The 18,923-nt window shown below is 44.8% G+C and overlaps 1 protein-coding gene across 7 annotated transcripts in view; it reads left to right on the top strand.

Annotated features, from left to right (window-relative positions):
• Positions 1 to 18,923, top strand: part of LOC132352311 (uncharacterized) — a 269,512-nt gene that overhangs the window by 233,746 nt on the left and 16,843 nt on the right. The window contains exon 5 of one of the 7 annotated variants that reach the window (XR_009498662.1): positions 11,369 to 11,549. The exons of the other annotated variants lie outside the window; for them this stretch is intronic. The gene's annotated coding sequence lies outside the window, so the exon portion shown is untranslated. Of the gene's footprint in view, positions 1 to 11,368; positions 11,550 to 18,923 lie in introns of those variants that run through there. 7 annotated transcript variants of the gene reach the window in all.

Below are 18,923 nucleotides of genomic sequence, written 5' to 3'. Positions count from 1 at the left end.
AATTGCTTTACAATAGTGTGTTAGTTTCTGCTTTATAACTAAGTGAATCAGCTATACATATACATATATCCCCATATTCTCCTCCCTCTTGCGTCTCCCTCCCACCCTCCCTATCCCAACCCTCTAGGTGGTCACAAAGCACCAAGCTGATCTCCCTGTGCCATGCGGCTGCTTCCCACTAGCTATCTATTTTACATTTGGTAGTGTATGTATGTCCATGCCACTCTCTCACTTCGTCCCAGCTTACCCTTCCCCCTCCCCGTGTCCTCAAGTCCATTCTCTACGTCTGCATCTTTATTCCTGTCCTGCCCTTAGGTTCTTCAGAACCCGTTTTGTTTTTTATTTTTAGATTCCATATATATGTGTTAGCATACGGTATTTGTTTTTCTCTTTCTGACTTACTTCATTCTGTATGACAGACTCTAGGTCCATCCACCTCACTACAAATCACTCAATTTCGTTTCTTTTTATGGCTGAGTAATATTCCATTGTATATATGTGCCACATCTTCTTTATCCATTCATCTGTCGATGGACACTTAGGTTGCTTCCATGTCCTGGCTATTGTAAATAGAGCTGCAATGAACATTGCAGTACATGACTCTTTTTGAATTATTCACCAGGCAAGATATTTAAAGAATTTGAGGTGTACTGGGAAAAAAAAAGATCAATGTGGTAGACAGAATCCAACAGGGGGCAGATGAAGTAGGACAGGGGAGTTGCCATTTAAAAAAAGCCATTTAAAAATAGCTGGGGAAAGCACGTTCCAGAAAGTAGGAACAGTATGAGCAAAGGCCAGGTGGTGGGAAAAAAAGCTCGGAGGTGCCAAGAGGGCGTGAGGTATGAGATGAGACAGGATGATAAGACAGCAGCCCAATCTTGGAGAGCAAGGCAAGGTGTTTGGATTTTATTCTAAGAGCATTCTATATTGAACCATATTAAGTGGGATCCATGCTGGTTAGGATGAATTCATTTTAAAAAATGCTTGCATTGAAAGAGCCAAAGAGTATGGTGCTAGGATGGAGACTTCAATGAGGGCAGGAGCTGAATTCAGAGACAGAAGCTCCCCATGCTTTTTGTAGTGTTCAAGGGGGCTGCAGAGAGATGGCCATTTGCATCTTGAATGTTCACATCAAGCCAAACCTGTGAAAACATCCTGAGGATAGACACTGCTACCAACCCTTTAGCCTGGCAGTGTCGTATTCTCTTCTGAGAAGGTGTGGGTATGGGGACAGGTATGCAGGCAACACGAGATGTCTACCAGGCTGGGCTCCTCACGTGTTTTCATTTTAAGCTTCACATAATACACTGGGTTGGGCACCTTTGGGATGTCAGCTCTGCCAAAGAGGTAGTGAAATTGCCAACACGGAAAGGTGTCAACAGGTCACCAATCAATGCCCCTTCAGAACAAAGCTTGCCAACGTTTTCTGCAGGTCTCTGCCGTGGCTTGGATAAACTGCAACCATTTCATTCAATTTTTATTTAAGAACTAAGTTTTTCATATTAAAAAGTTATAATTAACAACACTGGCATAAATTTATTTTGTATCAAACGTTTAGCAATGGGAGACAGCACTCACTCATCAGTTTGTGCTCCTATTGATGCATCCACTTGAGCTACAAGAACTTGGGTAAATCTTCTCTTGTTATCTCAGTTCAACTGGACCATCTTCTGAGCCCACAAGATGACCTGTTTACTTAAAAAGTTATTATTTGTAAATACTTACCTATACAGATAGAAATGTTCTTAATCTGGTGCAAGCAGAAACACAATGGATTTTGAGGCTAATGTAAGACAGAAACTGCCCTCTATCACCTCTAGTTTAAAATATTTCATAGCCTTATTCCTTTCATTCATTGACTTTCTGCATTTATATATACTGGAGCTCCAATGAAGAACCATTAATGTAGGAAAAAAGTGAAGGAAAAGTAATCCCAAATGAAAGGTGAGAGGTCGGGGGTAAAGAGGTCACAGGAAGAGTGCTCCATACAAGACAGCCTCCTCTGGTCTTAAAGCATCAGTATCTTTATGTCTGTCTTTGACAGTTGTCACAATCTCAACAGTTATTACATATACACATCTACAAGTATATACATATATACGCATAGACATATATAAACACATAAGTATACATATGTATTTAATTGTTCATCACAAAAGTATTGCACAAACATTCACTCATTCAGTCAAATGACAAATATTTGAGTCCCTACAAGGTGCCAGACACTATTTTAGGCAGGACGAATGTAGCAGTGAACAAAACAGGCATAACTTTCATGTGCACTGGAAAGCAAAAAATTTGTGTGACTTGCTTTATTGCGGTATTCACTTTATTGCGGCGGTCTGGAACGGAACCCACAATACCTCCCAGATGTGCCTGTACTCAATATATTGTCTAATGGATTGCTTTTTTGTCTCCCAAACTACGCTGGTGTGTGTGTGTGTGTGTGTGTGTGTGTGTGTGTGTGTGTGAGAGAATGTGCAGAGGCCATGAGTGTGGGCTTCCTGGATGACTGACAAAATGCCATCCCATCTTTGTCTAAGGCGGTGATCATAATCAGTAGCGGTGAATATTCTCCTGCATTTACTTTGTACTAGGCACCATGCTGAGCCCTCACCTTTTTATTTCATTCCCGTAACAATTCCACAAAGTAGGAAACATTCTCCCCATTTTACAGGTGGGAAAATCAAGACTCAGAAAGTAACTGCTCAAAGGACACACGACTAAAAGTTGGAAGAGCTGGGGTTTGAAGCTGGGTCTCTTTTGGACTCTGGAGTCCCACAGTCTTGACCATGGTGCATCCCGCCTCGTTTCCCGCCTAGGCTACGTCTCTGGGTGTTTCATTTGAAGGAACTTCTTCTCTATTCCTCTGGTGCAAGTCCAAGCCACAGCCATGGGCCAGCACTGGGTTTCAAGAGTCAGAAACATATGTTGAAGGTGTTTACGATGCTGCTGGTAATAACTAGGACTCATCTTCCAAGACAGACTTACCGTGTGTGGCAGAGGAGACAGATTTAGACTCAGAGACCTGAGTTAGAATACCGGCTCTATCACTAACGAGCATGATGACATTTCTTGGTTTCTTATCTTGAGAAATAGTGACCATAGTAACTCCCTTATAGGTTGTTGTGAGGATGAGACAATATGTATATAGGCACCCACTAAAGGATACTTTTATTATTATTTATTATTATTATTCCAAGAGAAGCAAAGACAATGCAAAGTTCCATGAGAAGCAACCATGAGTCTGAATTCCTAACTGAAGAGATGCAAAAGTTACTGGGAACTATGACACCGGTGGACCTTGAAAACATTATGCCAAAGTGAGAGAAGCCAGTCACAGCAAGGCCACGTATTAGATGATTCTATTTATATGAAGTGTCTGGAATAGGCAAATCTATACAGGCAGAAAGTAGTTCACTGGTTGCCTTGGGCTGAGAAGTTTAGGGGGATGTGGTGAGTGACCACCAATGGGTATGGAGTTTTGTTTCGGGGTGATAAAAATGTTCTAATGCTGATTTTGCTGATGGATGTGCAGCTCTGTGAACACGCTAGAAACCAACCAACTGTGTAATTTAGGTGAGCAAATCGTAAGGTATTGGAATTATATCTCAATAAAAAGTTTCTGTTAAAAATAAGTTTCTGGTGTATGTTTAGTTAAAAGAAATGGAGAAATACCACAGTCTATCATGGGTTTATTTATACGACATGTAATATAGTATAAATATTATATACAGTATAAATAAACTTTATATATATTTTTATATTATATATAGTATAAATATACTATATAAAATATAGTAATACTATACTATATTTACTCTGAATGCATTTCTCCAAAAAAACTCATACTGCCTCTTTCTTAGCCAAGGCACTTAGAGGAAAGTATCAAAAACTAGGTATAAAGTTGAAAAAAAAAAAAAAAAAGAAAAGAAAACCTAAAGGCAAAACAAACCCAGGAAGAGAAGCTAGACGGAAAAATGTAGAAAGCTGGGAAGGAGACTGCCTCTGAGTCTGCACTTGGCCTCACTCACACTCGGCAGGACACGTGTTTGGAGCTGCCTGTTACAGGGTGACGGAGCTCCTGTGATTCATTCTCACTCTCTTGCGGGGAATCCGTGTGACAAAATGGCCTCCGTGAAGAAGCACACACAGATGCCCATGTGGCAAAGAGCCGAGGCGGGATGAGGACAGTTGGGTGCCGGTGGGGTCCAACCACGGTGTCCGAATCCAGTCGACTGACCTATCCAGGTCCAGCTCCCCAGCTTTAGTCCACAGCAGGTGTAACACCCGCCCAAATATGAGAAGATGCAGAAGTAACCTGGTCATAAATGTCTTGTCTCTGAAAAGAGAAAAGATCTATAAAAGTGCCTGGCTCATGTTAAGACCTTAATGGATGTTTGTGGAAAGTACTGTTGTTGGAACGAACCCAGCCATAAAAGATCTTGTCTCCCTCCCTTCCTGACTCTTAGGTAGTTAGTAAATTCAGCAAGAAAAAAAAAGAGTTGAACTACTCCTTGGACGTAATAATAATTTACTTTTGGTAGTGTTTTCCAGTGCTCCTAAATCAATAGCTCTTTTGATTTCTGATCAGCAGTATGGAGGCATAGAATGGTAGAGAGCCGACTCAGAGATGGCCGGTGGTTTTCAGGGTCACACAGTCAAGGCAGTGAATGAGATCCAAGTTCAGCCTTCTTCCGGGGACACATGAGCTGAAATTACTGGACCTAGCTGGTCAATTTCATTTTTCAACACTTCAAGGGATCATATTGAGGCTATAATTTGATCAAAAGAAGATTATAGGTAAAAACATCACATATGGTGATGATGGGGGTTGGCCAACCAAGCCACCACTTCTTGAGACCAAAATGAAGGAGTGAACTAAGCCTCAGAAGAGAGAACCCAGTGCCTGTGAGAAAAGGAACCTCACATGGTGGTGAGGGGCACAGGTTTGGAACCACATTCTGGCTTCACCAGTTTTGTCACCCAGACACTGGGGGTGATGTTACTATTATAGGAGATAAGGCAAGGATCTCGGGGGCCACTGCATGCTCAGTGTCTAGCACAGTGCCTGGCACAAAGTAAGTGCTTATTAAAAGCTATTTTCTATTGCTCATTTCCTTTATTTCTTCTTATTTTATCCTCTCTGCATCATCCTCTTCACTGTCATTTGCTCAGGAAAGTGCGGGGACCTCTCACAAGAACGGAGGACTTAGACCACTTGTGAGGAGGTGTGGAAATCCCTGTGGGATCCAGGGTCAGCTGACATGGGGAAGGGAGGATGAATTCCTTTCTGCTTCACGTTTGAAAGCAGAGGCTGTTCTGGGTATGCTTGTTGTCTACTTTCTCCACGTGCAGTTTATTGGTCGATCCATTCTTCATATATTCATTTCTTTCCTTTTGTTTGTTCATCCCCAGCCATGCTCTAGATCTGAATCCCAGGCAGCTCGACCAGTGCAGTCCTGACCCTCCACTGAGCTGGAGAGACGGTGCCGGGTCACAGGAACCATGGGTCACAAATGACCAGGGAGACTTTGCCCTGGGAGGCAGGCTGGGCTTGGGGTGGGTCGTCTTGAGAGCGTGTGGTGCCAGAAGGCCAGGTGGTGATGTGAGAAATGGAGTTCATGTGAGTCTCAAAGGCAGAGCTGCGATCAGAGCCCGAGTTAGCCAGCCGAACCAGAAGGCATGGCCCCGGGTCTGGCTTCCCCACAGGCTGGACGAGTTTAGAATGCAGAGGTCCCCACAGGGCAGCACCCACAGGCAGAGAGGTGGTGAGGCGGATGTCCAGAGGTCAAGGCCTTGGTCACGGAGGCTGGGGCAACAGGCACCTGTCTGGTTCCCACATTGCAATCTGGACATAGGACTTGCATGGAGAGGCCAAGAGAGGAGTTCAGAATCTGGGAATGTGGGTAAGTGGTCCACCCAAACTCCCACCAGACACTGGAGGTGACCCAGCTGAGGGCCTTGAGCCCCTAACCTCCGGGCAGACCCAGGCTGGCAGATAAGTATCAATACTTTTCCAGGCAGGGCATGGCCTTCAGGGAAGGGAGCTTGCAGCTGAGGATTGTATAGGGAATCCCTTTAGCTCTCCAATACCCAAATGTATTCTTTTTTTAAAAAACTTTTTATTTTATATTGGAGTAAAGCTGATTAACAATGTTGTGCTAGTTTCAGGTGCACAGCAAAGAGACTCAGCCATACATATACATGTATCCATTCTCCCCCAAACTCCCCTCCCATCCAGGCTGCCACATAACATTGAGCAGAGTTCCCTGCGCTATACAGTAGGTCCTTGTTGGTTGATCATCCTAAGAAATGAGAGGTAGATGTAGACTAACAAGAGGTTCAAGTTGAAAATCTTTTGATTTCTCAACCACTGCAGGAGTGATTGACCCATTAATCAACTCTGTCAATCACCAGAGCATCCTTTGACCCCAGAAATCAATCACTATGGCTGCAGGTGACCCCTCTGTGTGGCCCAAACCTCCCCCTTCTTATCTTCTGCTAAATCTTTGGAGCGCACCTGTGTGACAAGGCAGAATACATCCTTTGCTGTTTGTCCAGTTTCAACCAGTTCTTGCTGTAGGTGAATGTTGATTACAAATCCGTTGCCTAAAATGTTGATGGTGTGCTATTGGGGAGAGTGGAAAATACCACTGGAGAGATGAATGAAGAGGGTGGAAAATGCAGCTCAGTGGGGAGAGCACTGAGTCAGGGTTTGGGAGACCTGAATTGCAGTCTTTGCTCTCCTATTAACTGGACCATCACCTGGATTGGTCTCAGTGTCCCTGACTGTTAAATAGGGGTAACACCTGAGTTCCTTATTTGACTGTCACAGCGATCTGATGAGATAATACAAGCAGGAGGACTTGGGAAACCAAAAGTCCTTAATTATTTCATTCAAAAGAATTTGCTAATAGCAGCCCATTGGTCGCTAACTAAATGTAGCTGGCCAGGGGAGGGTGACAGATAGGAAGGGCAAACAGAGCCGGCGTCACCCAGGGTCTTTGCTGCCCAGAGGATGAGATTGGGCCTCAGCCGTTATGAGAGGAGGAAGCAGAGCAGGAAGGACCAGGCAGAGGAGCAGGGCCTGGGAGAGAAACTGAGGCAGGAAGGATAAGGCAGCTCCCTCAGGTTCAACAGACAAAGGTTATGTCCAGGCAGGCAGGAGCCTAGAAAACAGAGGCTCAGAGGTTCAGAAGGGGGACTGCTGAGAACCAGCCGGGAAGCCCCGCAGGCACCAGGGCGCGGGCATCTGAATAGAGAGCCGGCATTTTCCCCATCCCCTCTCTTTTCCAGACCGGATCCGAAAGACGACTGAGGAGACACCTAAGAACGCTCTAAGTAACGATAAAAAACTTGAGCGTGTGTTAGAGCCACCTGGAGGGCATCTTAAAACAGAACTCGCTGGGCCCCCCTCTAAAATTTCTGATTCAGTGGGTCTGGGCGGGACCCTCCCCGGGAGAATTTGCATGTCTCTCTGGTTCCCAGGTGCAGCTCCTCTGCTGGGCTGGGGATGGCACTTAGAGAACCAGCACACGGTGGCAGTTGTTATGAATTCTTGACCCATGAAGGAAAAGGTGAGTGAGGAAGCACGTCAGGGGCGCCCTCGCTTCCCCCTCACCGCAGCAGGTGTTTTGACCTGGTTTCCCTGCGGGCTCAGACCCACCCAGGGGCGGAGCCCTGGAGGGCATGGGGGCAGGGCTGCCTCCTCCTCCTCCAAAGCCTGTAGATCTTGGGCGTGGTCAGACCCCATGCCGATGGCCCGGTGCCCCCATCCACCTTACGGGTGCTGCAAGACTTAGGCGTGCTCAGGACAGGTTAGAACTGCCATTTACGGACGCCAACAGTGTGGGAGTATTTTTTCTTTCTTGGAACATCTGCAAGTAGGAAAACATGTGCTGTATCATGTGAAATCTCTTCCCTGGTGCTTCGTCTGCTTTCTTCCGGGCTTGAGGGTGGTTGTGATTACCGGGTTACATTTTCTCACTTTCTGATTCTTCTGAGCTAGTCGCGCACCTTCAGCTGGGGGAAGTTGGGGTGGTCAGTGTACCGTCCATCCTGCATAACCCTCTTGGCACAGCCTTAGCAATGTGATTGATAATCCAGGGATGTCCTTCCTCCCCGCCCCCCTTCCTCGCCTTCCCCCCATTGAGACCCACAGAAGCGCTACACTGTTCATTCACTATTTTCTAAATGCTCTGGTGGTGGGGAGAGGCTAAGTGGAATATAAGAGGAAGTAAATTGTTACTCAAGCAGAGAGGATGGAGCGGGGGTGGGCGTGGCCCGGGCGGAGAAGTTTCTCTCAGCGAGTGCCTCCTAACTCTGGCTGCATCTTACCTCGTAGCTTTTATAAACATTTATGCTCAGGACGTGAGATTCTGATTTAAATTCATCTGGGATGGGACCCTTGGCACTGGAAAATTTTAATCTCTTCAGGGGATTCTAGTGTGTAGTCAAGCCTGAGATTTGCCGTTCTAAACCAATTTTTCTAACCATACCTGGGTGCTGAGCACAGCTGCATGTTTGTGTGACTTCCTTTGAACAACCACAAGCCACGCTGAGGTGGGCTGGAGGCTGCCACCTATGGGGTGGGTTAGAAGTCAATGCCACAGTCTAAGTTTAGACAGGTAAGGCTAGGTGTCTTGAGACCAGGTGGGCAAGATCAAAAATGCAAGTTCAGAGAGCAACAAAAAATCCCCAGGCTGAGGATGACAGAGGCTGGGACCAATGCAGGAACATGAGCTATGGGTCTAATGCCAAAAGAGCAAACTACCAAGGTCAGGTTGTCCCAGGCCCATGGAGGCAGCACAGGGTTAAAGCCTGATTCAGCCCAAGTCAGGAACTCCAAATGTCCCATGTTCTGGGCTGGAATCGAGTGAGTGGGACTGAACTCACCTGGGATGGTCACAGCCAGCATAGGAAATACGGGAAGCCAGGATGTTCTTGAAAGAAGGGAGATGAAAAATAAAAAGTGCAGAGGAAATTGTTTGGTCTCTATCATGCTCAACACCAGTTCCGTTGTTGTTTTCATCAAACTGACCAAGTGTTTCTGATGTATAGAATCTTGTTAAAATGGTGACTCTAATTTAGTAGGTCTGGAGTTGTGTGGGGGGGAAACCTGAGGGGCCCAAGACTCTGCATTTCTAACAGTCCCCAAGTGAGGCTGATCTGAGGACCGCTCCTGCGCAGCAAGAACTTGGAGGACAGGGATGATGTCTACTTAAATGCACCAAAGAACACCTGGCAGAGACCTGTTTGGTCACTATGGGTGTGGAGGCTGACCCATGATTTTCCTCAACCCTCAGATCATTTAAGGGAGTCTATGGTTTTTCCAGAAGTTTCCATTTTTTTGAGAGAAGTAACTTTCTGCAGACGTAAATAGAAGGACAGCATCATGCCATAAACAATGTCTACTTTACATCACCCCCTCCTTCCCCCACACGTGTCCCTTACAGAAGACGGAGAGCCTACAGAGTGAGTCAGGCTTGAGTTGACCTAGTGAAGCAAGAGCCACCAATAAGTAACCTGTTACCTGGGAATAGAGCAGCAATTCTTTCATAAATGAATGTCAATGAGGTATAATTTTCTGCTGTAGCAGAATTTCTACACCTGACAGTATTCTTAATATACTTTAATTAAGAGGTTAATCTGTTGTAGAAATTGCTTTTCTCTGAAGCCACCTGAAATCAATTTAAACTCAATTACAAGTGGTTAGCTATTGTTTATGTGGTTAAAGATTAGAGAATACATTTTTGCTTGTCAGGAGCCTTCAGAGCAAATTTTGAATGTCATGATCAGAGGAGAGTCTGAATGGCTGGGTGCTCTTTAATGGGCATGGAGAAACCATTAGAAAATGTAATCAGTCCTATTTGATGACTTGACCTTGGGACTCTGCTTGAAAAGGGTCTAATCATGTCTGTCCCATAAGTGCCACCAGGATGGCTCTGCTGAAATTAATTGATCATTACGTGCTTTCTGAGAGCCTAATATACCCTATTTGATGGAATATAAATTGCAAAAATAATCTGTAAATTATATAACAAGCTTCAGAATACATTTGCCCTCTGTCTCTTTAGCACAGATTAAATCTGACAGCTAGTTTCAAAATGATCAAAAATCGCTTAACTCCTCCAATAGTTTGGCATGCTTGAGTTTTACAAAGAAAAAAAAATCCATTGCACGGCATGTACCCAGTCTGTAAATGTGAATTACAATCCATTTTTCCATCAGTAAAACGTAGAGATAAAAAGAGGTCTGAAAAGGTTTTCTGGGGCTTGAATGCATTATTTTATTCAATTGCTTAGTAAGGTACTTAGCTGCTATTAAAAATTTGGATATGTGTCAGAGACAAGGAAACTGTTTTGAATCCTCTCCACTTCCACACTAAGTATATGAAAGAATTGCGTGCCTCTAATAGGCCAGCCAGCTTGCTAATGGGATACCCCATAGTCTGGTTGAGCGATCCACAATGACAGTGCCCTCCGCTGATTATCAGTGGGTTAAAGGTTTCTTGACATCCTTTCAGGTGTCAAAATGATGAATCTAATTTACCTCCTCTGTTTTTGTGTATTCTTCTGGGATCAAGACATTCTGCCATTATAGTGTACACAATCCATGACATTTTGGTTAAAGTTGCAGGAAGTCTTCCTCTAGAACACTTCCCCCCTCCAGAGAATTATTAAAAGAATTTTCCTTTGAGCTGACACTTTTCGTATTTGAAACAAACCTTCCAGGATTTTCTTCCATACATGTTGAATGGTTAACTATTGAGTAGAAGTCCGTTATTCCTGCTTAATTGGCATCATGAGAGAGATCACATTTTTGGAGCCTGAAAAAAAAAGTGTGATGAAGTGGGCACACAGTAGTGTTTTGTATAAGAGACTGGGGCAGCTCCCTAGATGGCAGGATGGTAGTAGGTTTTCTGGGAACTGGACCGTTGAAAGCTAACATCTCTTGGAAGATGAGTCAGGGGTGAAGCTCAGCTATAAGGGCCATATTTATTACGTTAGGGCTCTGGGTCAGGTACCAGCTCTGTCCTTTAATAATTGTGAGCCTTTGGGCAGACTTCTTAGCTTCTTAAAGCCTCGGTTCCCCCAGCTGTAAAATGGAGTTAATAATGAAGATTAACGGCAGTAGGGTGTATAAAATGCCCAGTAGAGTGTCACACACATACACTTACTAAGCTCTTCATCATAATTAAGCAAAGCACAAAATGATTTGGCGTCTCTGTTTTCTGAGCCCTAAATAGGGGTGCATGATTTGAGAAAGGTGGTTTTTCCTAGCTGGTGAAATTTTTGATATGAAGAGTCTCACAGTGTTCCTGAAAGGAAGCTGTCTTTGATTTTTCCTATTTTTCACTTCACAGATACCCTTTAGGACAACTCCCTCTGGAGTGAGGATGGGGGTGAGGGAGAAAGAAGATATTTAAGACAAACTCTGCTCTGGGAGCAGAGCCCTGAGCTGTAGTCTTGGTTCAGCCGTAAACCAGCTGTGTGAGCTTGAGAGCAAGGGGTCCCTCCTTCTCTGGGCTCAGTTTATTTGTGTAAAACGACAGGGTTGAACAGATGTCTGTTAAGGTGGGTTAGAGCACTGAGATTCCACAGTTTTTCCTTGCTGGCCATCTCTGTAAGACCATTTCCTGCTCCACACCCAGGACGTGGTTGGAGGGTGGGCACACACAGGGTAGCCTGGATAGTGCGGTGACCCCATATCTGTATGTTTCAGCCTCGTGCCGCCTGACCCCTCTGCTCATGGCGCACATGGTCCTATGTGCGTGGCCACATGTGGGTAGCCATTCACTAAGGAAGGGTCACACAGCCTTTAAAAATCATGTCTGCTTTTGAGAAACATAAAACAAGAATCCTACACTTCCTCAATTCCAATAAGCCTCCTCTACTTTATGATTTGGGGAGTGCCTGCTCTGCCCCACCCCATCTCACCCCCTTCTCCAAGGGAGAAGAGGTCACAGAAGAGCATCCTGAGGGCCAGATTCAGTCCACGGATGATATGATTCTACCCCTCCCCCCCACCCCAAAGAAATTCCACCACTGGAGGAAATAGCCAGCATTTAAGAATCGGAAGATTTCATATAGAACTCAGATTTCCAGCTTCTTTTGAAAAAATAACAAAGAAGAAACTATCGCCAGAATTTCTCCAGAAGGATGACCTGGCTGTTACACCAGAGGGTGAAGAGTCCGGCCAAGACAAGAAAAGGCAGCACCCTGACTCTGTCCCCTTGAACCTCTTTGAACCGGCACAGACCATGGTGTCGACCAGTCACCCCGAAACCCTTATTGCGAAGGAGGCTGTTGGAGAACCTCACCCCGCCCGCTGGCTTGCTTCACTCCTTCAAGTTGCCTCCAGACCTTCCTGAGCGCGTGTCTGTGCCCCTTCCGTGGGTTCCTCTCTCAGAGTTCCAGTTCCTTAAGGGTCAGTCCTCATGACCATGCAAATCCCTCAAAGAAGGTCCGCGCTTTGGGATTTAAATAAGTTATAGGGACTTCCCTGGCGGTCCAGTGGTTAAGACTTTGCCTTCCAATTCGGGGGGTGCAGGTTCTCTCCCTGGTTGGGGAGCTAAGATCCCACGTGCCTCGTGGCCAAAAAAAGAAAACAGAAAACAGAAACAACATTGTAACAAGTTCAATAAAGACTTTAAAAATGGTCAAAATCGTCTTTAAAAATAAATAAATAGAGGCTTCCCTGCTGGCGCAGTGGTTGAGAATCCACCTGCCAATGCAGGGGACACGGGTTCGAGCCCTGGTCTGGGAAGATCCCACATGCCGCGGAGCAACTGGGCCCGTGAGCCACAACTACTGAACCCGCGCGTCTGGAGCCTGTGCTCCGCAACAAGAGAGGCCGCGATAGTGAGAGGCCCGCGCACCGCGATGAAGAGTGGCCCCCACTTGCCACAACTAGAGAAAGCCCTAGCACAGAAATGAAGACCCAACACAGCCAAAATAAATAAATAAATTAATTAATAATAAATAAATAAATAAGTTATACATCACTTTGCAAGAGTCTCTGAGCGCACGTTTTGTTATGAACCGAGAGGAGAGGGTTTGGGGACACACAGGCTCTAGCCTGGGCTAGAGGATTAAACCAAGAACCTGGGAAGTGTGGGCAAGAGGCTGGGATAGGATGGAGGACCGGCAGCTTGCACACGTCTCCCTGGACTCGTAGTTCCGGAGGTCAGCAGGAAGCAGGTGAAATGGGGAGAGACATGGTCCTCTCCCTGCAGAGCGGTTCTCCTCCTGCCGGTTTCAGGCGCTGGTACTCCTAGCGCTCTGCTGTCTGCGGGAGAACAGAGAATCCTCATGGGCAACAGGACAGTGGAGAGGAGGTCTGGAAAAACCTCACTGCAACTCATTTTAGGGCAGGAGCACATGCCAATAGCACGCTGCCCCTGGACCTGATTTTCCTCAGATGCTAAGTCGCCTTCCAGCTCTGAATTTCTATGATTCTGTTTTCCTTTGCTGTCCCAGAAGAACTGTGCCTTTTGGCCCCATGTGAGGGTTCATCCCTAGTGTAAACCCGCCTGCAACTTCCCACGACACACCACGGTTTGCCAGTCAGGCCACAGGTGAGTGCTGTTGCAAGCATTCCTGAAGAAATTGTACCCGAGAGCAGGTTTATTAGAACCTCAGCATCACAAAATCCAAGCTCGTGAGGACCACACCACCGGTGGCTCACGTCAGCCCGTGGCATTGAGTGTGATGTGCCGGTCGATGACTGACCTCAGATAGAGTCAAAGGCCGGCCATGACATCAATATCTACAGAGTAACCTCAGTCCAATATTCAGCATTACCTTGAATCAAGTCATTCACTTGAGAACTCAGCAACTGAACCGAATGCAGGAACAGATGCCTGACGAGGACACGTGCAGACAAAAGGAAATTCCGACCGAGGAGATAATCTCCATTGATTTAGTCACACAATGAAAGGTTTCACTCCTGCACGAAATACTTCAACAGGCAAAGGTTTTCTGCTTTGTACTCTAAACGCTGTAACTCCTTTTCCCTAGAAATAGCAAGCATACTATGTCACACTAAATTCCTTCTGCCCATTGAATCGTCTGGCGTGGAATTTTGGACATTCCAAATTTGCTTTTTCTCTCCATAACTCTTTTGTTCATTCACTGGGTACTTCAGCCAAATCCTATTGAAGGAAGGAAATGTGGCTTACGCTGCGTGCAGATGTGATGTGAGGTTTGCATTCTCCAGTAAAGCTGTCAGAATATTTTTTAAAAAGTAGCTGCATCCTTATGCAACCATCATATCTGTATATTCTCCTCTAACCTTTTGTATGTATATTTATATGGTTGTAATAAAAGTTAACACATACTCTTTCATTTATCCTTTTAACTCCATGCACTGGTTACATAGGCTTCATTTTAATGAGTGGAGAAGAATCCATCAAATGAATATAAATACATGCCATTGTGGCAGATTGCAAAACTGACCCTAATTCTTCACCCCTCTCTGTTTCTGCATTCTTTGCAATGTGATTTTGTTGGCCCTCCCATCAGGAGATGGAGTTGATTTTCCAACCCCTGGAATATGGGCTGGCCTTGTGACTTGCTCTGACCACCCAAATGTAGCAGAAGCAAGTGATGGTGTGCTGACTTCAAGCCTATACCTCAAGAGTACTTGAGGACAAGAGGCCTTGAGTACTTCTGCTTGCCTTCTTGGAACCCTGCTGTAGACTGCTATCGTGAGAAAAATCCTGAGCTAGCCTACTAGGGACTAAGAAACCATGTGGAGTGAGGGCCGGTCACCCCAGCCATTACAGCTGCCCCTTCCTGGACCACTCAGCTCCTGGTTATATGTCATCTAAAATCATGGACAGGTAATTTAAGTATATAATAATAAAAAGGATGATGATTATTGTTTGCTAACATTTATTGAAGCCTTGTTATAGGTTGTCAATTAATCTGCTTCCTTCCTTCTTTTTAGACTTAATTATCCCTTTATTTACTAATTCCCATAACAAACATTTACTGAATGCCCTTAGATAGGTGTTTGATTAGATTCATTCACTCACTGATACCTCTGTGAGCTGGGCAGTGATCCATATGTTGAGGATACAACAGTGAACATAAACAGTCCGTCCCTGTTCTTGGGGACTTTCCTGGCGGTCCAGTGGTTAGGCCTCCGCTCTTCCACTGCAGAGGGCACAGGTTCAATCCCTGGTTGGGGAACTAAGATACTGCATGCCACGCAGCCAAAAAAAAAAAAAAGTCCTTATTCTTAAAAAGTTTACATTCTAGTGGGGTGGGGGACAGACATAGACAAGTCTATGGCGTGTCAGGTGGTAATAAGTGTCATAAGAAAAAAAAAGGGAAGAGTGATAGGGACAGAAGCAGAGTAGAAATAGTAAAAAATGTTTTTTGTGAAGGTGATCAGATAGAGGATAAATATAAATTTTTGTTTTGAAGTCTTGAAATTCTTAGAGTTTTTTTTTCTTTAGAATAAATTCAGATAATCTAAATCTCTTTAGGGCATCATTTCTGAAATGTGGTCCCTAACCTGCTAAAATCCCCTCTGCTATGTGTTTGCGCACCCTTAGAGATGGTACCTGGAAAAGGAAAATAGTCTAAAGAAGCAGAAGTGTCTGACCCTGGAGGTCACCTTGTCCTTAACTTGTCAGACACCGTTTGCAGCCAGTCTGACGTCAATCAGCAAGGCTTGACATGTGATTCATCTGTGTTCGTACCACTGTTGGTTCCTGTTATTGTTTTTCTCCTCACATTGTAGTTAATCATTTGTTTGAGTTTGGTTAAACACTCACGTGCCTTATTAGGCCTTTTCCTACAGTTTCATGTGGGCCAAACCCTTGGTGAAAATGTAGGTATGGGTCAGGTCTCTATCGGGGATCCAAGGCCCCTCTCCCATTCCCAAGGGGGCCAGCACGCTGGAGTGAGAGGTCAGAAGGAATAAACCCAGTTTGTAAAGCAAAATCACAAATATCCGTAGGTTGAAGGACAGAACGTGTCTTTCTTCCTACAAGCAAATTTTAGAGAATCTCGAAGGTTCTCTTTTTCCTCTGAAATTACTCTCAAATTTTAAAAGAATTCGATCCTGAGCCATTGACCTGAATCCACTGCAAATAAAAAGAGAAGGGAGGCCAACGAGGATTTAAGGATAAACACAGGAAGGACAGAGACCAGACTCCACAAGGATTTCAAAAACCCAGATCTGCTTACAAAGCACATTCTAACCCAAAGTTTCTGAGTTGAAAAGTTACCCCCTAAGATATGCAGACACAAAGGGAAGAGCTTAATGAAACTCTCCTCCTTCCTAGCCAGGGTAAGGCACAGTCAAACAGCAGGAGACCTTTAGCAAGTTTTTCTTCCTTTCCTTTCCTTTCTTTTTTTCCTTCCTTCCTTCCTTCCTTTCTCTTTCTTTCTTTCTAATATCCTCCTTCTTAGCTTGACAGCAAACAGGACAGATACTCTGGCCCTGACTTGCTCCATCTGGATTTGGAAGCCTTCTTCCTACCCAGTTGTCAGAAGGCTCTTTGTCCTCAAACACAGAAAGAGGTAGATCTCACTACCACCCACAGTATATTTCTGATCAGGCTCCAAATGAAATTTCAGACCAGCCTGGAGCCTTTCAAAGCCAGGTCGAGCCTAAGGCTGAGCCCTGCTTGCAGAAACGACTAATGACTTGCGGTAATCACCCAAGTTCAAGGAGCCTGCAAACTCTTGAAACAGGACTTTGGAAATGAAGAAGAAGTTTCTCCTCTTAGTTCATCTCATCACCATCTGGTTAGATTTTATCATCCTTACTGCTCTATGATTAATTTTTTATGCCATAGATTTCTGCTAATTAATTGTAATTACTGGGAACAGGAAATTTCAGCGGGACCAGATCTGATTATTCGGGATGGCAAAGTTGGAGAACAGTTCCTTAAGAGACGTTTCTTGGGATTGTCAAATTTCAGAAGCTGAATGGAGCCACTGAAGTCAACTGGTTCAAAGAGTTCACTAATAGATGAGGAAGCCTGTGAGAGTTAGCCCAGCTGGTTAATAGCAGAGCAAGGACAAAAATCCCAATATCCACTTCCCTGGTCCAGTGATGTTTGTACCAGGCTCCACTGCCTCGAGAACTAGTTCAAACCAGAAGCAGCCACTCCTCTCCGTTTGGGTGGGATCATCAACTCCAGGATGGAATTTGGTCAAATGTCTCATTGCATCATCACATCGCTTTGAAACTCCAAGTTCTTTGGACACAGAGTTCTTATCTACATGATGTGAACCAATAAATGCTCTGGAAAAAAATCAGTCCAACACTTGGCTGGTGTCTTGGAGGGGAAAAAAAAAAAAAAACTGGGTGATTAAATTTTTAAAACTGAATTAAGCAGCTGTGTTTGCATCCTGTGGACACTCCTATTATGCCTGGACCAAGCTGTCTGAAGCCAGGGTTAAGTCACAGAATTGTATGGAAATTGTACGGTGGTTCTGTCATAGCGGCAAGTGACATATCAGCCCTTGGTTGTTGTTCAGGGTGATGGGGAAGGTCCAGGTTTTAGTCTACTGGTTATTAAACTGTCAGGCTACGTTTCACTTTTGAACGGTAGAATGTTTTTTTTCAAATAAAATAGTTATGTGTCATCTCTACACATAAAATAGATAAGGGCGACATTTTATGCTTAAAATGATAAATTTCCCCTCTCTAAAAACAATAAATGAGAAAAATAAAATGGTCTGATTGAACTAACATTTGCACTTGTGAGTTAGAAGAGTCATTTTTAGTCTTAGAGCCGCGTCAACACGTGATTCGCCTCCCTATGTGGATTTACTGGCACCATAACTGATTCACCTGGTGTAACACGTGCTCAGCCCACGGTCTGGCTGGCTCATGGGAAGTGTGAATACATCAATGACTCTTAGCTTGTGAGCTTCAGAAAGGCAGGAGCTACATCTTAATTCACCATGTATCCACCCTTCCCTGAAATCACCTACTGCCATGACTTTCACAAAGAAGGCATCCGATGAATGTTGGCTGGATTAGGAGGTAATGAGTTGGTACTTGATGAGGTTGAGTAAGAGTGGTCCACGGGAGAGCTCAGAGCAGCGGAGGGCTGTGGCCAAGTCGGTGAGTTCAGTGGGATGCTCTAACTACAGTGTGATGCATGAGTTAGAACCGAATGTGTCAGCCTGCTTCTTACAGATTCTTCCTCCTTGCGGTGTATGTAATTAACGGCATTCTCTGGTCCATGTGGTCATCAGGGCAGGGACATTTTTCAGCTCCTTCTCTAGCTTTATAGATTTTTATCTCCTCTGTGGGCCTTTGGGCCTCTTCAGATCAGTGCTTTGATTTGGATCTTCATCATCTTTCACCTGGACTATGGCAGTGACATCCAAGGAAAAGTATACCTGTCTCAAGAGTCTACCTTTGCCAGTTCATGCTGTGCTTTGTTAGAAAGTTTATTTTCTAAAACTCAGATCTCGTCAATGAACTCACCTGCTTCAGAGCCTTCAACGGCTCCCTAGTGTCTGTAGGTTAAATTTCAAACTCCTTTACAGGGCATTCAAGGTCATGCTTTTCCTTCACTGCCACTGCCCCTGCCCCCTACCTCATGTGACCATTAATTTACCTCCATGGAGGAGACAGTTCTCTTTGGGGCCTCTGCTCCTTTCCTCGTGTTATTTTCACCTGAAATGCCCTGGCACACTCTTTGCCCTTTGCGTCTGTCTCCCAGCGGAGAGCACTGCCCATCACGACAGGTAACATCTCTCACCATTCTCTTCCCAGTGTTTAGTCCAGGGTCTAGCACGAAATATGTATCCAATAAATATTTGTTGAATGAATAAAAAAATAAAAGGCTGATAACTATGGTTTGCATTGAATTAAAAATCAAATATATTTTCATTACTAGAAGAGTGAGATGGGTCAGTTCAGTTCAGTGCCATACATAG

The sequence above is a fragment of the Balaenoptera ricei genome, chromosome 18, assembly GCF_028023285.1.
Source record: "Balaenoptera ricei isolate mBalRic1 chromosome 18, mBalRic1.hap2, whole genome shotgun sequence".
In the NCBI taxonomy this organism is placed as follows: Eukaryota; Metazoa; Chordata; class Mammalia; order Artiodactyla; family Balaenopteridae; genus Balaenoptera; species Balaenoptera ricei.
Note: the sequence above shows the minus strand (reverse complement) of the source record. Positions and strands in the feature narration are given on the sequence as shown.